General features: G+C 31.2%; 1 long non-coding RNA gene across 1 annotated transcript; it reads right to left on the bottom strand.

Moving 5' to 3' along the window:
- Positions 1-830: 830 nt before the first annotated feature.
- On the bottom strand, positions 831-2,292 carry LOC139432230 (uncharacterized). Its single transcript, XR_011642094.1, has 2 exons — positions 2,027-2,292; positions 831-1,006 (listed from the first exon to the last, which is right to left on the bottom strand). It is a non-coding gene; the product is annotated as an uncharacterized lncRNA (long non-coding RNA).
- Between the last annotated feature and the right edge of the window lie 16,077 nt (positions 2,293-18,369).

Genomic DNA, 18,369 nt, shown 5'->3' with positions numbered 1-18,369 from the left:
GTTAGAATATAAAGTTCGTTTAGTGGTTTGAACATATCCGACGCATTATTTATGATGAGATAAGTTTGAAAAATCAGTAATAATTTTTTTTTCCTCTTTGTAACTCGATCCGGAGACATACTGTATATTGTTTTTATATTAATTATAATTATTATTTTTTGTCTTAATTTTTTTCTTCACGCATTTGTTTCAATTTACAAAACCTTCTCTTGGCATAAAAATGAAATAATGTTATTCCAGACAAACAGAATCATTAATCTGTTTCTAGGAATTTCCGAAACATTTTTGTGTTGAACATATTAACATTATTATTCGCTTTTCTACAAATTATGTAAAAATTTTGTTCACTTAAAAACGGCAAACACATCTTTTAATCTCTTTAATAAAAAGATTTTATTAAATTCATTTAATTCATTCATTATAAAATATGATCAAAATTAAGCCTGACCAAATTAAGAGAAAAAATTAAACACACCAGTTAGCTGGTCGCTCACTGCTAGTGAGGGTATGTGACTGCTAGTGACTAGTAATCTAGGTCCACGGTACTATACATTGAACTGTTATTTCATTTTTCTTAATTTTTCTCATAAATAATAAATAAATCGCAAATTTTTTAATGTGAATTTACCTTACTATTAATCCCACATCATGGGAGTTACATTATGGTATAAGAATCGTTAAAAAATAAAACTATAAATTTCGTAATTTTTAATGCAATTTATTAAAGTTTAAAATAAATTTTCTTACTTTATATAGAAGATTTTCCTACGGTTTTTTCTTTTCTTCTAATCAAATCACTTTAATTTTAAATAATCCATAATTTCTTATGGTAACGATAAATTTTTTATTCTTATTTAAAAAAGGGAAATATAAAAACAAATAAATTAGGATTGTATCCCGAGATCCTTCTGTTCGCGATGTTACCAGGATACTGAAGCGTTCCGGGATGCATAAGAGCTCTCTGGGTATCGGTACTGCACACGAATTTAACCTCTCGAAATCACCTCTGTAAATCAAAAAAGAATTTTTATTACACTTTATATATCAGAAAGTGTTCATTTTAAACTAATTAATTTTAAATTATTTCACAATAATATATGATTAAAACTCATTACATCTTGAAAAAAAGAGGGAAAGAAAGAGAAACTCTCAGTGGGAATGATAATTTAAAGTGAAAATTTTCCTTGAATTCGGGAAGATCTTCATCAAGCGTGTCTTTATTACATTCGACGGTTTATTTGAATTAATAAACGTATTACATAGAACGTAGAGGTTGCGGGAATTCAAGGAGTTTTGCAGTTCTCTTAAACGTTTATATATTGTTTAATTCAGACCACTTTTTCCTCTGTAAATATTCTATATTAAACGGTTAGAGACGTTTCGGGATCAACTCGCATCTTCAGTCAACAACTTTGTTACTCTTAATCACAGTCATATCTACAAAAAACCACAACAAAACCATGAAAAACTCGGTGACAAATAAAGACTCCTTGGGAAAAATTTATTTTTTATTACAAGATCGGTGCAACATGTTTCGAGATTCAAAATCTCTTCATCAGGCACGACTAGAAACACAAAATTAAAGCAAGAAAATTGTTATACATAAATTTAATTTTGTTTAGTTACCGTCAATTATAGGCATTACTAAAATTTAAAGGCCTTAAGGGTAAGTTAGTTTAGTTAAAAATATTCTAAAACAAAGTAAAGACACGAGTTATACTTTCATTTTGTGGATCCTTGTTATCAATATGTATAAATATGAAAAAGTCATGTATGTTTTTATGCTTTTATTGATAGATAATTTAAAACTCTGCCTGACGCGTTTCGGCGATCTACGCCATCTTCGGAGGCACTACAAAATTAAACATAAAGGTACAGAAATCATTTTGTGCTGTTAAAATAGTAAATATTATTAATGTGAGTAGAATTTTTGATATTAACATTAAGATTAACAAACTGAATATAAATTAAATGAAACAAAGTGTAACAAACCTGAATATTATTAAAGAACATGTGTCTAACGTACTTCGTCCTTTTTGGTTATGTCACCATAAAATATAAGTCACTCTATCCATGTGCGCACTGCAATCAATATGCTTACTGTAGTAATCTTTTTAAATATAAACAAATGATGGTTTGGATTAACAATTTTATCAATAATTATTTTAGTTTTACTCGAAAGCGAACAATTTTGGGAAGAGGCGTGCTTGGTGTTCGTTAGTGGTCTTGCGCAGTATTAACTATATGGTACGCATGCGTGTTGAGGATGGTCAAACTCCTAAGTTTAAATATGAATTTCAAAGAAGTGGTCATTAACATTCCATAAACAAATGAACGATAGAGGAAAAAAAAGGGGGGGGGGGAAAGGAGAAATAGAGGTGGGATGGGAAAGTAGCCGTTGGGACCCGTTGGGACGAGTTATACTTGTCAGCGAGCGGTAGGCTTTTTAAAAAAAGGAAAATTACCCTTTCTTTTGTATAACGAATTTTTATTTGGTTAAAGTAACGACCGTACAGTTAGACAACAAAAATACAATTAATATTAAATTTAATAATTAGTCCTATTTATACTTTTTTATTTATCATTAACTCTCGGTGTTCAATTTCATACTGCATCTCACGGTTCTTCATCTTATCATATTAATTTCTTAAATACTATCGGGATGCAGCTGCATAACTCCTCCCTCCTTAAGTTCGAAGTTCTCCGAACGAGTCTTGATTTTATTATCAACATTCCCAATTTTATAATTCTTATATTTATTGATTACAAACTTACATACTATTAGTAATATTATCAAGACTATTATGTAAAGAAGTACGTTATGGATCAAATTAGTTTTCTCAATATACGGAACTTTAAATATTTCGGAACTATTAATTGTGTCAGAAATATTCTGTAGCAGAATAGGAATGGGTTTTTCAATCGTTATATTCTTTATTGTCGGGGTAGGTATAAATCGATGTTCTAAATTGACAATTTTAAAATAATTTTGCAATGTCATATTGTTGATTTTATAATAACAATTATTAACATTATTCAATTAATACCCTTTAACACTAAATTGCAGCTTAGTTTGCTGCAAATTTCCTTTATTGTGAGTTCATTTCTTACAATTAGAATGGTTAAGTGTTCAGATTCTATTATTTCAAAATCTTTTATAAGAACTTCGTGAAATTTACAATTTATCAATTTACCATGCGTTACAGCTTCATATTCGCAAAGGGTTTTATCAAATTGCACAATTTGATTATAACAAAGATATTCGTTCAATCGCAAATTAACACATTCATCATTCATTAAAATATAGTTGTTATCATTGGCGGTAATATACAGTGATTGTGGTTGTATTTGAATGAAAGTATTATTGACAAAAGTTGGCAACGAGTACAATTTATAATATTGATATTCTTCATTATCTATTATAGGCACTCGCAGTATGAAGTTGTAAACATTATTTTTCTGGTATGCCTTTACTTTAATTAATTTTTCAATTAAATATGTTTTCTAGAATAGCTTCAAATGGAAAATCATGATCAGGGTTTAAATGAATAAGTTTTATTTCTTTTAATAATTGTTCTGGGGAAATTAATGAGGAATGTAGGATATTAATCTTAGCCAAATCAATTATCTCAATTATCTCTCCTAAATTACGGTTAATTCGATTCAGAATCAAAAGATTTTCCTCTATCAATTGAAATTGTTGTAAAGATTGAATTCTTTCATGTATATCATTAAGATTATTCTGAATATTGATAATATTTTCATTAATTTTACTAGTTGTTTTATTTAAATATTTTATTATATTTATGTTATTATTTAATATGTTTTCTTGGGAATCTTGTAATTTTTTAATTATTGAATCATAATTTTCAGCATCTGTACTATCGAGATTACCTGTTACAAATTTTATTACGTTACCAAAAGCATTAATCAATCCTCGTTTACTTCTTGTGTTTCTTACATTTAGAATTGATAACTTAGTATGAAATTCTTCTTCTAATTCATTTAATTACGATGTTTTGTCTGTCATTTCTCGAATGTGGGTACTACGAATATTTTGCTGTTGTTTCAAATCCAATAATGGTGACAAATCCAGTTGCGTAATGATTTCAAAATAATTTCTTGTATTATATGTTACGCCTAGATGGATTGGTAGGATACCTGCTCCATTCTGGATTTCTATCAGTTCTGGTCTCGCGCAGGAGGTGAGACTGAAGAGCATGAAGGTCCTGGAACATCAGATATTTTTAACTCAGATATATGAGCTGTTCTTTGTTTAAGTTTTGTATTAGGACCAGGTTTTAGTCGAACTCTATTTCGTTCTAAAAGTTCTGTAACGATGTACGGTCCCTGATATAATAAATCAGATTTCTTTTTCGTACTTTTTCTAAAATACACCGTTGATCCTACAGTTATTTGTGGAATTTTACGGGATTCATTTCGTTTACTAATTACCTTTTCTTTGTTTGTCTCTTGCACATTGCTTATGTGATCGTAGAGTAATTTCGTAAACTCTTTATGCTGGTTAATGTAATCTTCTACTACTTGTCGTTCGTAATCTATATTTATGGGATCAATGGTTTTTGTATTTCCAAACAATACTTCAAATGGGGTGTATTTAGTAACATTGTTGATGCTGGAATTATAAGCGAGAATTGCTCTATTCATTGCTATTTTTAATCCAATTTGGGGATCCATTAGTCTTAATATTCGTAAGTGTTCAATAAGTGTAGAGTTAAGTCTTTCGACTGGTGCATTAGATTCATGATGTCCTACAGTAGTGAATCTTGCTTGAACTTTGTATAGTTTTAATAATGATTCTACGATTCTATTCTTAAATTCCGTTCAATTATCTATTATGATTTCTAAAGGGATTCCAAACTTACTAAAGTGTTCTATTATTTTATTCGCAATACTAGAAGCATTTTTATCAGATAATTTATACGCTTGAGCAAACTTACTAAAATTATCTATGATAGTTAAAAATGTTACGTTATCGTATTTAAACAGATCCATATTCAATACTTGCATGGGTCTTTTAATTGTCGGTGTAATTTGAAATTGTGGTTTTGGTGGATGTGTATCATACTTAGTTCTTTGACATACTTCACAAGCATTTATAAATTTAGATACTTGTTGATCTAGATTTTTCCAAGAATAATTTCGTTTTATGTGTTCAATTGTTTCTTTAACACCTCTATGGTTTTTTATACTTTCATGGCTATTTTGAATTATTTCTAATTGTTCGTCCTTATTATCTGTTTTGATAATTTTAGGTCTTTTTAAGCAACGAATTAATTTAATTCCTTTCTTATTAAATTTTTCAAACATATTCCACATATAATTTTATAAATATCATCATTACAATGTATGTAATTTGTTTTAGAACTGCCGTAATCTCTTAAAATTCTAAAAACTTCATCTCGAATATTTTCTTTATTTATATGACATGTATACATTTTTCTAAAGCCAAGAGTTATGTCAACGGTTGTAGGTAGGTTATGTGAGTAAAAGAAAAATTGTATTTCTTTCGTATCGATGGCATCATCGGAAATAGGTATAGTATTATCATGTTCTGAGATTAAATTAGAATTTAGACTGCAATTATCTGAATCATCTACAGATTTAGCGTTTACAATTAGTGAAGAGTCTTCTTCTAAATGATTTATTTCTACACGACTGAGTGCGTCGACATTTGAGTTATTTTTACCTTTTTTATGAATGATAGTATAATCGTACTCTTGAAGATACAATTTCCATCGCTGTAGTTTCAGGTTACCGTCTTTCAAGTTGTGTACCCACAACAAGGGTTTATGGTCCGTTACTATAGTAAAATGAGTACCATAAATATACGGTCTGAATTGTTTTAGGGCGTAAATTATTCCTAAAAGTTCCTTTTCAATAGTTGAGTAGTTCAATTCACTCTTGCTTAAAGTTCGAGATGCGTACGCCACAGGTCGATCTTTGTTTATCTGTCCTTGACTTAGGATAGCTCCTACTTAGTGCAATATTACTCGCATCTGTTGTAATTATAAACGGTTGTTTAAAGTCTGGATAAGCGAGAACAGCGTCATTACACAAAAGTAATTTACATTTCTCGAAACATTTTTTATAATTGTCATCTATAATAACATTGGTATGATCTTTTGAAAGAAATTTTGTTAAAGGCTTCGTAATTTGAGCGAAATTTTGTATGAATTTTCTATAATATCCGAGTAATCCTAAAAATGATTTTATTTGAGTTTTTGTTTTTGGTATAGGGAATTTCTTAATACATTCTATCTTACTGGGATCGGGTTTAATTCCATCTTCTGTTATGACATGACCTAAATAATTAAGGGTTTTCTTCATGAATTCATACTTATCGAGTGATGTTTTCATTTGATATTGACGCAACCTATTGAAGACGTTTTCTAAATGAATTTTGTGTTCTTGCAAGGAATTTGAAAATATTATGATGTCGTCGAGATAAACTTGACATATATCATCAGTGAGGCCTCTTAATACGTTGTTCATGCACCGTTGGAATGTACTAGGGGCATTACATAACCCGAAAGGCATTCTATTAAACTCGTAGAGTCCTTCGTGAGTTATAAAAGCTGTCTTATCACGGTCTTTTTCGTCAACTTCTATCTGATGGTACCCACTAGCAAGGTCTAAACTAGTAAAGTACTTGGCTCGACCTAATTTATCTAGAATATCAGTAATATTAGGAAGGGGATACCTATCCTTTACTGTTTTGTCGTTAAGTCGACGATAGTCGATTACCATTCTCCACTTTTCTTCTCCTGAAGCGTCTAATTTCTTCTTTACCAATGATATGGGGGATGCCCATGGCAATTCGCTTTCTCGTATAATATTATGTTCTAAAAGTTGTTTAATTTGTTTCCTTGTTTCCAACTTTTGTGTATAGGGTTGTCTATATGGTTTTTGGTATACGGGTGAATTGTCCGTTAAGCTTATCGAATGCTTGATAGTAGAACTAAATGTTAGAGGTATCGCTTCATTATGAATTAAATCGGGGTAATGACCTAAAAGATTTCTTATCATATTTTTTTCTTCATCGTTCAAGTGGTTAATTCGTAGTTTTTCATTTATTGTTTTATATTGAATATTTCGAATTTCTTGTTTAGTTAGGATAATCTTACTATTAATTTCATTATTATTTTGCAAATTTTCAGAAATTTCTTCAACTTCCATTGGCTCAATAGGAATCTTCACTGGGTAATCATTGAAGATCGTCATCTCCGTAATAGTTTCATAATTATTCACATTGACAATAGTGTTTGGTATTTCTACGTTTTCGATAATATTGCTGTGATTCAATAAGAATTCACCTTGTCGTTGATTTACAGGAACTTTTACTATATGTCGTGTTCTGGGAGATAGAGTTATTACTGGTGGTTGATATATAAAAGGTATGTTTGCGGTTTTAGTTTCTAACATTTTATTTTTATAATTAATTTTTGATTGTAAGGCATCTAATATGTCAGAACCAATTATTCCTTCGTAATTATCGGAAATTTTGGCTACATTAAAATGATATAAATTTATTGGATCATTGAACGTAATTAATCCAGGTATTTTTATTCTAAAATTATGAGTTGTTATCCCGTGTACTGTTTTAATTTGGTATGGTTTATAGTAAACGAAATCATAAAAGTGTTTTGTTACTAGTTCAGGACTTACAAAAGACATTTCAGCTCCACTGTCAACAAGAAATTTTGCGTTGTCTAATTCGGGAAAAACTATGTGTGGTAGTTTGTCGAAGTTTAAATTATTTAATTCTGTGATGGGGAGGGATCTTCCGAGGCAGATATTAGAAAATTTTCATCTTTCTCATCAAAATCTTCACAATCAAAGCTGTCGGAATTTTCATTATTTTCGGGTTTTATATTCATCAAATCGTCTAGAAGACAATCTTCTGGTCGTTGATCGGTATAATTAAGCTGAAGACATGTTTTAATTTCATGCCAACTAGTGAAATCACGACACGCAATTAAACTTAAAGCTTCTCCTTCGAAACGACTTTTAACAATATTTATTAAAAATGGGTTTATAGAATTATGAGGATTTACTCTATCATAATAAGTATTTAAGAAATTTTCACATAATTCGATAAACATTGGAAGTACAATAGGGTCTCCTTTAAATTTTGGAATTATATTTACTTCGGTCTGAGTTATTGAGGCTTTGGTATAAGGATGAGCGGGCTGATTTGGATTTTGATTTGCCATTTTTAGTTTTAAATTTTCAAATTGCTCGATTAAAGAATCAATTTTGTCTAAGTGCCAATAATTAATAAATCGGAGTTTACAAAGATTGTGTAATTGTAAATATAATTTTTTTTTGCCAAGTATTTAACGTTAATCTTAAAATTACTCACTGTATGAGGTTCATTTGTTCTTTTGTTTTTCGGGTTTTTCTGGTTGTTGTCCCGGAAATGTGATCCGTGGACTCGGGAATCGGCTGGAAGTCGGCTGCTTCCGCTTGGGTCGTCGGGTATGCTGCAGAACGACAGGCACCCTTTGTGGTTGAGACGTGGCAATTTTAGCTCTTGTCCCTTGAATTGAATTTTGGTTCTACCGTCTTGTCGCACTTTTGTTTCGGTCGGTGTTGTTGTGACCGAGTAGGATGGTGTCAGGCGTTAAGAATTAAAATTCACCAATGTCCAAAAATTTCACTTCCGGAACACTGTCTGTTGACACTTAATTATCCTACTGACTGCGCCAGTTATACTTGTCAATAATGTTTAATAATTAGTCCTATTTATATTTTTTTATTTATCATTAACTCTCGGTGTTCAATTTCATACTGCATCTCACGGTTCTTCATCTTATATTAATTTCTTAAATACTATCGGGATGCAGCTGCATAACTCACGTGTTATGTTAAAGGAATCGAGAAAAATGGCCACTTACTTTTTATCGTTAAAAAAACTGGTTTTTATAGAAATTGAAATTAATTGAACTGCTTAAAATCTGAAAGGAGAAAATTTATTTAGTATAGTTGGAAAAATTAATTAAGAGTTGCATAAACTTACAGAAGAAATTTTTTATAAAATTATCGAAAAATTAAAGTTTTATTCTTAGGAGTCCATCTGCGACGTGAAGAAACTTGAGGTGGACGAGGTGGACTGAAGGAGATAAAATTTTGGGAAAAGTCCTGCGCCGGAAAAGTAAAATGGATGTGGAGGGGGAGGTTAAATTTTAAATGAATTTTAAAAATTGATGGGTATTATTAAGCTCTGTTATGTCATTTAGAAGTTTGTTATTGTGATTGTTTAAATAAATATGCAACTCTTCAAGAAGGTCCATTTCTCTCGATTTCCCCACATTTAAAAGTAATTTAACATTATTAAATTCTATTTCATGTTTTTGTTCATTAATATGTTTCTAAACTGCAGATGAGGTTTTGCTTAGGTGTTCTTTAAAACGTTTTTTAAATGCTGCGTCCAGTCTGACCAATATAAATTTTATCGCAATCTGGACATTTGATTTCATAAATACCACTCAGCTCCTCTTTGTTAAATTGATGTTTATTGTTAAAAAGGTGTTTATGAATTTTGTTTTGAGAGACAAAGGCAGCGGCAAGGCCAAATTTCAAGAAGTTATTTTTAACGGGGTTAACAATAGATGGGTGGTAAGGTAAGGCAATATATTTGGTTTTGGACTTAATGTGAGGATAGATTAATTTAGTAATTTGTGAGTTGTGTACTTTATAGTAAATGTTTTGTAAATCTTTTATAGAAAAACCATTATTGAGTCCTACTTTTAAAATCTTCTTTATTTCAAGGTTGAGGTTGTCATTGTTTCAAGGAACGTTATAAATTCTATTGAAAAAGAAGCGAAAACTGGCAAATTTATGTTGATCACAAGAATAGGAATTTTTTGGTATTACACAATCTGTGGTAGTGGGTTTTCTAAAAACATTGAAGTTGATAATATTTTCCTCAACGTTTCTAGAAGCCTCCAAACCTAGGAAATTAACTTTATAATTATTTTCTTTTTCGAGGGCAAATTCTAAATCATCCACGTATCTCTCATAGAAAGCAATATCCTTATTGAAAAAATGGTTTTTATCTGAAAATAGTTCTTTTTCAAATTCATTAACATAAATACCTGAAACAATACCTAAAATAGGTGAGCCCATAGGCAAACCGTCTTTCATTTTGTAAAATTTATTGTTAAAGGTAAAAAAGTTCTGACCACATACAATCTCTAAAAGACCAATGAAACTATTAATTTCTAATATGTTTAATTTATTGATATCCTGTGAACTGATCAAGTATTTTTTGACGATAGATAATGTTTTATCGATTGGAACGTTAGAGTATAAATTTTTTATGTCGAAAGAAATTAGTTTACTAAGGTTTTTAATTTTGAAGTTCTTTAGTTTATTTATTAGATCCGTAGAATTTTTGATTGTGTGTGTGAAGTTGTTGTGAAAATGTTTATAAAGGAAGTTTTGGATTAGTTTAGAAATTTTATTGGTTGGAGTGTTATAATAATAATAATAATAATAACTATAAACTTTACTAGAATGGCATTTCACAAAATAACAATATAAATATAACTGGTTGGCAAGGGCGAAGTTAAGATAATCGTCTTCTCTTCCACTCAACCCTGCCATAAAAATAAACAAAATATAATAATAATAAGAAAAAAACAAAAAGAAAACAAAACTAAACTAGGTACAAAAAAAACTAATAATAATAGTAGCTCACCAATTAAAAATAAACGAAAGAAAAAAAAAATTTTTAGAAATAATAATATACTTGCATAAAAAGCAAAACCAAATCATCGCATTCCACGTGTCCCGCCCTGTATATGATCACACTGTTCTCCATATAAATATTTTTTGATCTTTACTTTAAACGCCGGCAAGCTCATTATCAAGCTCAATCATTTTCAATGATTGGGGTAAACTATTATAAAATGTCGGCAAGTTGTAAGAGAATGATCGCTCAAATAATGTAGTCACATGCAGCGGTGGTGTCACAATACCCTTGCTTCGAACATTTAAGCTGTGGACATCAGTGCGGAATTTAATCTTATCATACAAATAAGATGGACATTTAAGCAACAGTAACTTATGAAAAAATGAAACCATATGGTATATACGACGGTTAAACATATTCAGCCACCCAAGATCAATCAGCCTGTGTGAGACATTTCACCTTCGTCGAAGCCCGAAAATCATTCGGAGACATGAATTCTGAACACGCTGAATCCTTTGTGATGTTTTTAAGTTCAGACAACTATGATATACTGTATCATAAAAGTTAAAATGGCTCAGCACTAAAGAATCGCAAAGCATAACCTTTGTGCTACGATTTAAAATATTCCTCATGCTGTATCTGAGCTTCAAAGCAGCAAATGAGATTTTTGTTTTGTTCAGGATGTGCTTTTCGAACCTAAGATTCGAGTCGAGCTGTAATCCTAAATTTCTAGCACACTCCTTAAAACCAATACATTCCCCACCAATGTTGATTTTAAAATTTTCTGCAATAGAGTCTCGTGCACTCCGCCTGCCAAAGAGCATAACCACTGATTTATTTGAATTTACCCGTAACGAGTGTTTAGTGGATACATCTATCAAATTATTGATGTCCTCACTCAATTTAACTTGAGCAGTGGCCATGTAGGCAGGAACGATAGATAAATTTGGGAATCATCCGCATAAAAATGTGACTCTGAATATTTCGAAACTGTCGACAGATTAGAGGTGTAGATACAAAATAGTAGAGGCCCCAAGATAGAACCCTGTGGCACTCCTGATTTCAAGCCTCGCAGTTCAGATCTCCGAATACCCAATTTAACGGCTTGTTGTCTGTCTGACACATAACTATCAATCATGCTTACAGCAGAATCATTGAACCCAATGAAGGATAAGATAGCTCATAACATTCTATGATTGACAGTATCAAAGGCCCTACTGTAGTCTAGCAAAACTAATCCAGTAAGCCTATTTTGATCCGCCGCAAACAATATGTCATCAACTATATGCGTTAATGCTGTATCGCAACTGTAGTTAGCACGAAATCCAGACTGTGTCCTAGGCAAAATATTATGCTTATCGACAAATTCCCGAATTTGGTCATTCATAATTTTTTCTAATACTTTAGACAAAACAGGTAAAATACTAATTGGTTGCAGGTCCGAAAATGTCATAGGATTTTTAATCTTTGGCAAAGGTGTTACCAAAGATTTCTTCCAACGTTTTGGAAAGATTGACCTCGATAAGCATATATTAATAATATGTGTGACGTAAGGAATGATGAAGGGACAACAGTAATGTATCATCACAACTGAGAGTTCATCATATCCCACACAGCCAGATTTGATATTCAATAAATGGCCCGCTACAATATGCTCCGAGACAGGCACAAAAGCAAACAATTCATTAAAGGTAGACTTTTTCGTAGTAGTATAAGCCTGAATTAAGTCTGGATCAGCGATCATTGAGTTTACTGCAGCTTGTAAAAAGTTATCATTAATAACTTCAACGTCATTCAAATGTTGTGGAAGTACCCGCTCTTTTGATTTGATAACATTCAGATGCGTTAGTGATTTCCAGAGATCCCTAGAACTTTTATTTTTAAAAGATGATTCATAGTACGCCTTCTGCTCGGTCTTTATTGCGCAACAACATGTTTACTAAAAGATTTGTATTCATTAAGTGCTAGTTCAGTTTTAGACTTTTTGTATTTGCTGTAAAGACGATCTCTAAACTTAATCATGTCTCTAAGCAGGGGAGTAAGTCAGGGGGCAGATTTTTTGCTAAGCCTCACCGTCTTTACAGGTACATGAGCATCGAATAATGCTAAAATTAAATGGTTAAAGTACCGTAATTTCACTTCAACATCATCAATTCCATACACAAGGTCAAACGGCTGCGATTGAAGATCTAACGTGAAAAAATTCAAGTTAAATGCAGAAAAATCTCTGTAGGTTCTCATCACCGGGCTCCTCCCCTCATCAGGAACACTAAGGCAAAAATATATCAGTTCATGATCAGTAAGGTCATGAAGAGACTCAAGTGATAAAACAGAAACATTAACACAAGATGTAACCACAACATCAATAAGCGTCTCAGTAGCAGGTGTAATGCGAGTTGGTTCATTAACAAGCTGCAGCAAACCATAACCTTCAAGTATCTCTGAAAAACCAACTGCGTGACCATGACTGGGATTCATCAAATCAATATTAATATCTCCAGCACATATCAACTCATCACACTGTGGAATGAGCAAAGATAAAGTTTCATCAAACGTATCAAAAAATTCACTACAAGCCGAGCAAGGAGGCCTATACAATGCACCAATACAGTACCTGATATTTTTTAAAATGACTGAAATCCACAACTGTTCCAAATGCTCAAAACTGGGAACACCAAGTCTATGAAACTTATAATTAGTTTTAATGTATATACCAACAGCACCGCCACGTTTGCTTGTAATTCTACGTTGGTGAATAAAATAATAATTTGGAATGTGACACGCTGTCAGCGTAAAATCATCTGATATCCAAGTTTCAGATACTAATACAACATCAAAATTTTGTTCCAACACAAAGTCCGAAAATATAGAAAACCCCGACAGTAATGATCTGATATTCATATTGGCAAACTTAATCATAAGACAAGGCAGAACACTTTAGGAAAGCAATAAATATAACAAAAAGTAAACAGCAATAAAATGCACAATCTAAATGCACTAATTAAACTAATTAATTAAACTATTCAATTATGTAAGTACCAAGCAAGAACAAAAAAAAATACGCTATGTTTGAGATCTAATATGAATTAACAATACGTTAAATAAAGAGTAGCATACAATCTACATGAAACAATATGAATCATAATATATCTCAATATGAAACAAAACGAACGATAACGTTGTGATGATCATTTCTAGGTTTCCCGACATGGTGACATCGGTCAATCAATTCCGGTTTAAAATTAAGTTTTAAATTTTATTATCCGATATTTAATTATCCGATTAAAAGTCAAGCTCTTGTGTATTTACCCCCGAAAAAAAGTTAACTTGATTCATATTTGCTAAATTTTCCATATAGATTTTCAATTTTTTGATAATAATTGACCACTATAAGAGTCAGTGTTTGACCAACCTTTTATCCTCCAATTTTACAGATTGATTACTGCTTAAGTGTGTTCAATTACTTTTATTGTTATAAAAAAGGTTTAAAAAAATAAAAAAACATTTACACTTTTTATATTTTTTATTAGGCTTAACTATTTATAAAATTTAAAATCGGTTAAAAAACTCAGTGTTTGCCCTGTTTGTGTACTATAAATGACCAAAAGAAGAATCAGTAATTGACCGCATATTTAAACTGATTGTATCTTACTTTTAAAGTATAAAAGTTTTGGTCAAATACTAAACAATTTAAACGGAAAGATATAAATTTTAAAAATAGGTATTACACATTTTTCCATTTTATTAATGAAATATAAATACTTGTGAGATTATACAACAACCAATTCGTCTAGTATTTGATCGTTTGGTCAAATACTAATTTTTAATTAAATTTAGAACTACTAGTCTTTAACCGCCTTTATTTTCACAAATAATTAATTAAAGCGGTCATTTTTTAATATAACCAATAGAAAACATTCTTAGATCACTGACAAACAAAAAAAACACTATACATGCAAAAACGTCTGAATAGTACTGCCCAAAGCCTACTAGGTGTTTCTAGTAACAAAGCCTACTAGAAATATAGGCCGCCGTGTCGTAGGGTAATAAACGCTACGGTCCAACCCGCTCAACGGTTTAAACGCAACTGAGCGTTCCTTCCAAACCGAGTGTAATTCCACAGAAGCTACTCATTGTTCTGTGGTAATTCTTCGAGATTCAATCGTCCCCTCCACTACACGACGGCCTGTATTTCTAGTAGGCTTTGTACTACCTTGTTTGGGCGAATTTCTAAACATAAAAATTACCCTGTTTAGCACGATGTGAATAGGCCGGCAGTTAGCGCAAATTAAACAACAACAAACTCAAGAACGGTATGGTCGTAGATTTTTTGCGTAGTAGGGGGTGAAGAAGAGACCGGTGGCTATTTATGGACAGATTTTTTTTTTTTAGATATTCCTTGGATCCTTATTTTTTACATTTTTTTACAAGAACGGTCAATTACTGGCGTTTTACCCTAATGGACAAACGATTTCATTAAGTAGCTCTAACTTTAGAACGTTAATATCAACCGAAAACATGAATTGTCCTTTGTCCAAGATGTACAGGGTGGGCAAATTTGGGTGTTATTATAGGCTATCTCAGAAACTACAAGAGATACGAAAAAAGTAGGTGCCATGTCCCGGTCTATTTTTTCGAGACTAACCCAATCCCGCAAGCACCAAACCTGTATCTTCTTTTGTTTTTAAGTTATAGCTAAAAAAGTCAAACTTTCGTGATTTCAAAAAATGCTCATATTTCATTTATTTTTGAAATTAGAGAAATGGGGTGGATATGTTCTTAAGACACTTTTTTAATTAGAATATACTACCGATGAAAAAATTTAAAAATATTTGATGATTTTTGAGATACAACACAAAGTTGTCTTGTACCATTGTGCAGGATAAAGTTGGTTTTGTACCAACGAATAAAAACTTTGAATTAGTTGATTTAAATTTCTCAGTGTCTTATCCCTGACTTTGTTCGCCAATAAAAAATGATTTGTAGATAAAGTTTGTTTAATAAAAACACAAGAAACGTATTAATTAATGAATAATTAAATATGAACAACAACTTCGGGAACTGAACAGTCACAGACTGTGTCATCTTCTTCTACTAAACTTACTGGTTGTAAGTATCTTCCCAGTTTTCCCCAACCATGAGATATAGAAGTATTCTCATATTAGCAACCATTTCTTTTGAAATTGGGTGAGATAGAGGAAGATTAGGGATCATAAGCTGGGCAGCGGACTTTCCATTGAAACAATGTTTATATGGGATATGGAGCCTTATCTATCATTTTCAAAGAATCGTTTTTTAATTTTATCGCTTTATGTATTTAAAGATAATGAGGAATTTTTAAGCGGGAAAGTCGTTTCGAAAAGTTCATGAATGAAATGATCAGTAAACCCACGTTACTATAGTAACTAACAAGGGAAGTATCAGAACTGTCCCTCACCGATTTTGTTGAAATTTGGTACAGTGATAGTATGGCCAAAAATAAGGTTCACGTATTTTTTTATACGTGCTAATAAAGCCCCTGGGGCGAGTTATAAGGATTGGAAATCGGGGCGAAATATATATATTCGCTTATAGTATGATAAATTTTGATCATATTGCGAGCATGATGAATCTGTGGGTGAAGGAGAAGGAATGGGTACTGTAGCAGGGGCATTGTATTTACCCATATCAGCATCAAATAAAATATTACCAATTAGGTGTTCAATTACATTTCTAGTGTACTGGCTATAAGTTCTATGTTTTGAGGCACAGATGACCAGATGCTTAACTTATACCGCTCTCATTTGGACCTCATATTCTATCTCTCTCTAGAGAATTGAAACTGTGTAGATGGCGGTAGTGTAGTCGATCGATAAATACGAGCGGGAATTTGAATGCTCGTTTAAATAAAAATCTCATTACTCTTTAAATTTTTTTTTAATAATAAGTTCCAAAAAATCAAAAATTGTCATCTCAAAACTTGAACAAGTTTTAAGATGAAAACAGTGATTTTTTTGGACTTGTTATTAAAAAAAACTAATAAAAAATTATTAAATAAAAATGCAAACTTCAGAAGAAGAAATCTATGTATATTTATAGACAAAAATTTACAACTATAAATTTTTAAATGTTTTCATGGCAAAAGGGTGCGTTTTTGTACAATGGTAAAGCATTTGCTTCAAGGCTAGAGGAAAACCCATGAAAAACTCTAGCATACCATAAGTCAAATAAACTTCTAGACAAATTTAGGAATACGAATTGTTATTGTAAACAACAGATTTAAGACAGCCAAAATAAAAAAATACTACAGAGCAACTAAAATTACAAGTATTACAGCGAAAATGAGCAGTACACAGTATTAGTGATAAAATGTTGTTTTAGTTATAAAATAATTATTGTTTCCGAATTAACAATTGATATAAAACTTTAATATTTCTTTTTATTTGTTTCTGTTCCTATCAATTAAAATGCAAAAATATTTGAAACTTAATTAATGCTTTATTATTATTACTATAACTTAAAGTTAATCTAATATTAAAGTGAGCGAAACAATAACAAACCTAGCAAAATTTATCAGCACTAAAACAAAACAAAAGGAACAGGATTCATGTAACATGCTTTAGTCTTAGTCATAGTTTTAAGTTCTTAGTTCATCATTTATCATAATCATGGTTTGCATTGCTTTAACTATAATCACAACTAAGACTTAAATATATTGCCTTAATTCATGATTAGATAATTGGAAAGTAAACATTATTACCTTTAAAAACCTGAGTAAAATATTCTGGTTTGTTTAACGTATCTCTCAGTAATGTGGTTTTATTTTCATAATTCTTCTTAAGTCTCCAGATCTGTTTCTGTTTGTTCTTTAAAATTCCTATTCAACATAAAACTTTCCATTGTAAAATGATTATTGCAAATTGTCATTCGGCTAGAATATATGTTTTCTACAGGAACACCAAGGCACTCATTCCATGATCGCTGTCTAAAATATCAAAGTAAATTTTCATTTAGTACAAAAAATCTATCTAACTTAAATTTATAAATGTACTTATTGGTATTTAATGGAAATCAAAATAACTTGACCTCTTCCTCTACCGAACGTCCGCAAATGTAGCAAATCCTATCCATTTTGTTCCTTACTTTACCACCAAAAACCAACTAATTCTAAGATAACAAAGTATGACAATAAAACTAAGGAAAACTAAATTATGCAAACAAATAAACTGCTAAACAAATCTATAATCAAACGATACAGATTTGTTTAGTAGTTTATATAATCAAACGATAAACACGCAAAACTGCACAATAATTAAACAAAACACAGAAAGTTCGTTAGTTCTGACAGAACTGGACGTAACTGTGGGATTTACAGATTTACTACTTAAAATACATAGCGCCATCTATTGCTTTCTCTTAACTCTACGAGTTAAAAATTTTGAAATAAGTGGTGCCATCTATTGGTTTGTTTAAATACTACTGTAACGCGACAATTGCGCCATCTACACAGTTTCAGTTTATGTGAGAGAGAAAGTACCATACGCATTTTTCATTTGTTGAACAAGGATAGATAGGAGTGCCAATTTATTAGCCGGAGTCCGGCCTCTGTATACTCTGTGGTTTTGAGGCTATGTGCTCCCCGTGAATTGTGCTGGCATCTCTGAAACTGC

Source organism: Onthophagus taurus, chromosome 11 (genome assembly GCF_036711975.1).
Source record: "Onthophagus taurus isolate NC chromosome 11, IU_Otau_3.0, whole genome shotgun sequence".
Taxonomy (NCBI): domain Eukaryota; kingdom Metazoa; phylum Arthropoda; class Insecta; order Coleoptera; family Scarabaeidae; genus Onthophagus; species Onthophagus taurus.
This window is presented reverse-complemented; position numbering and strand designations above follow the sequence as displayed.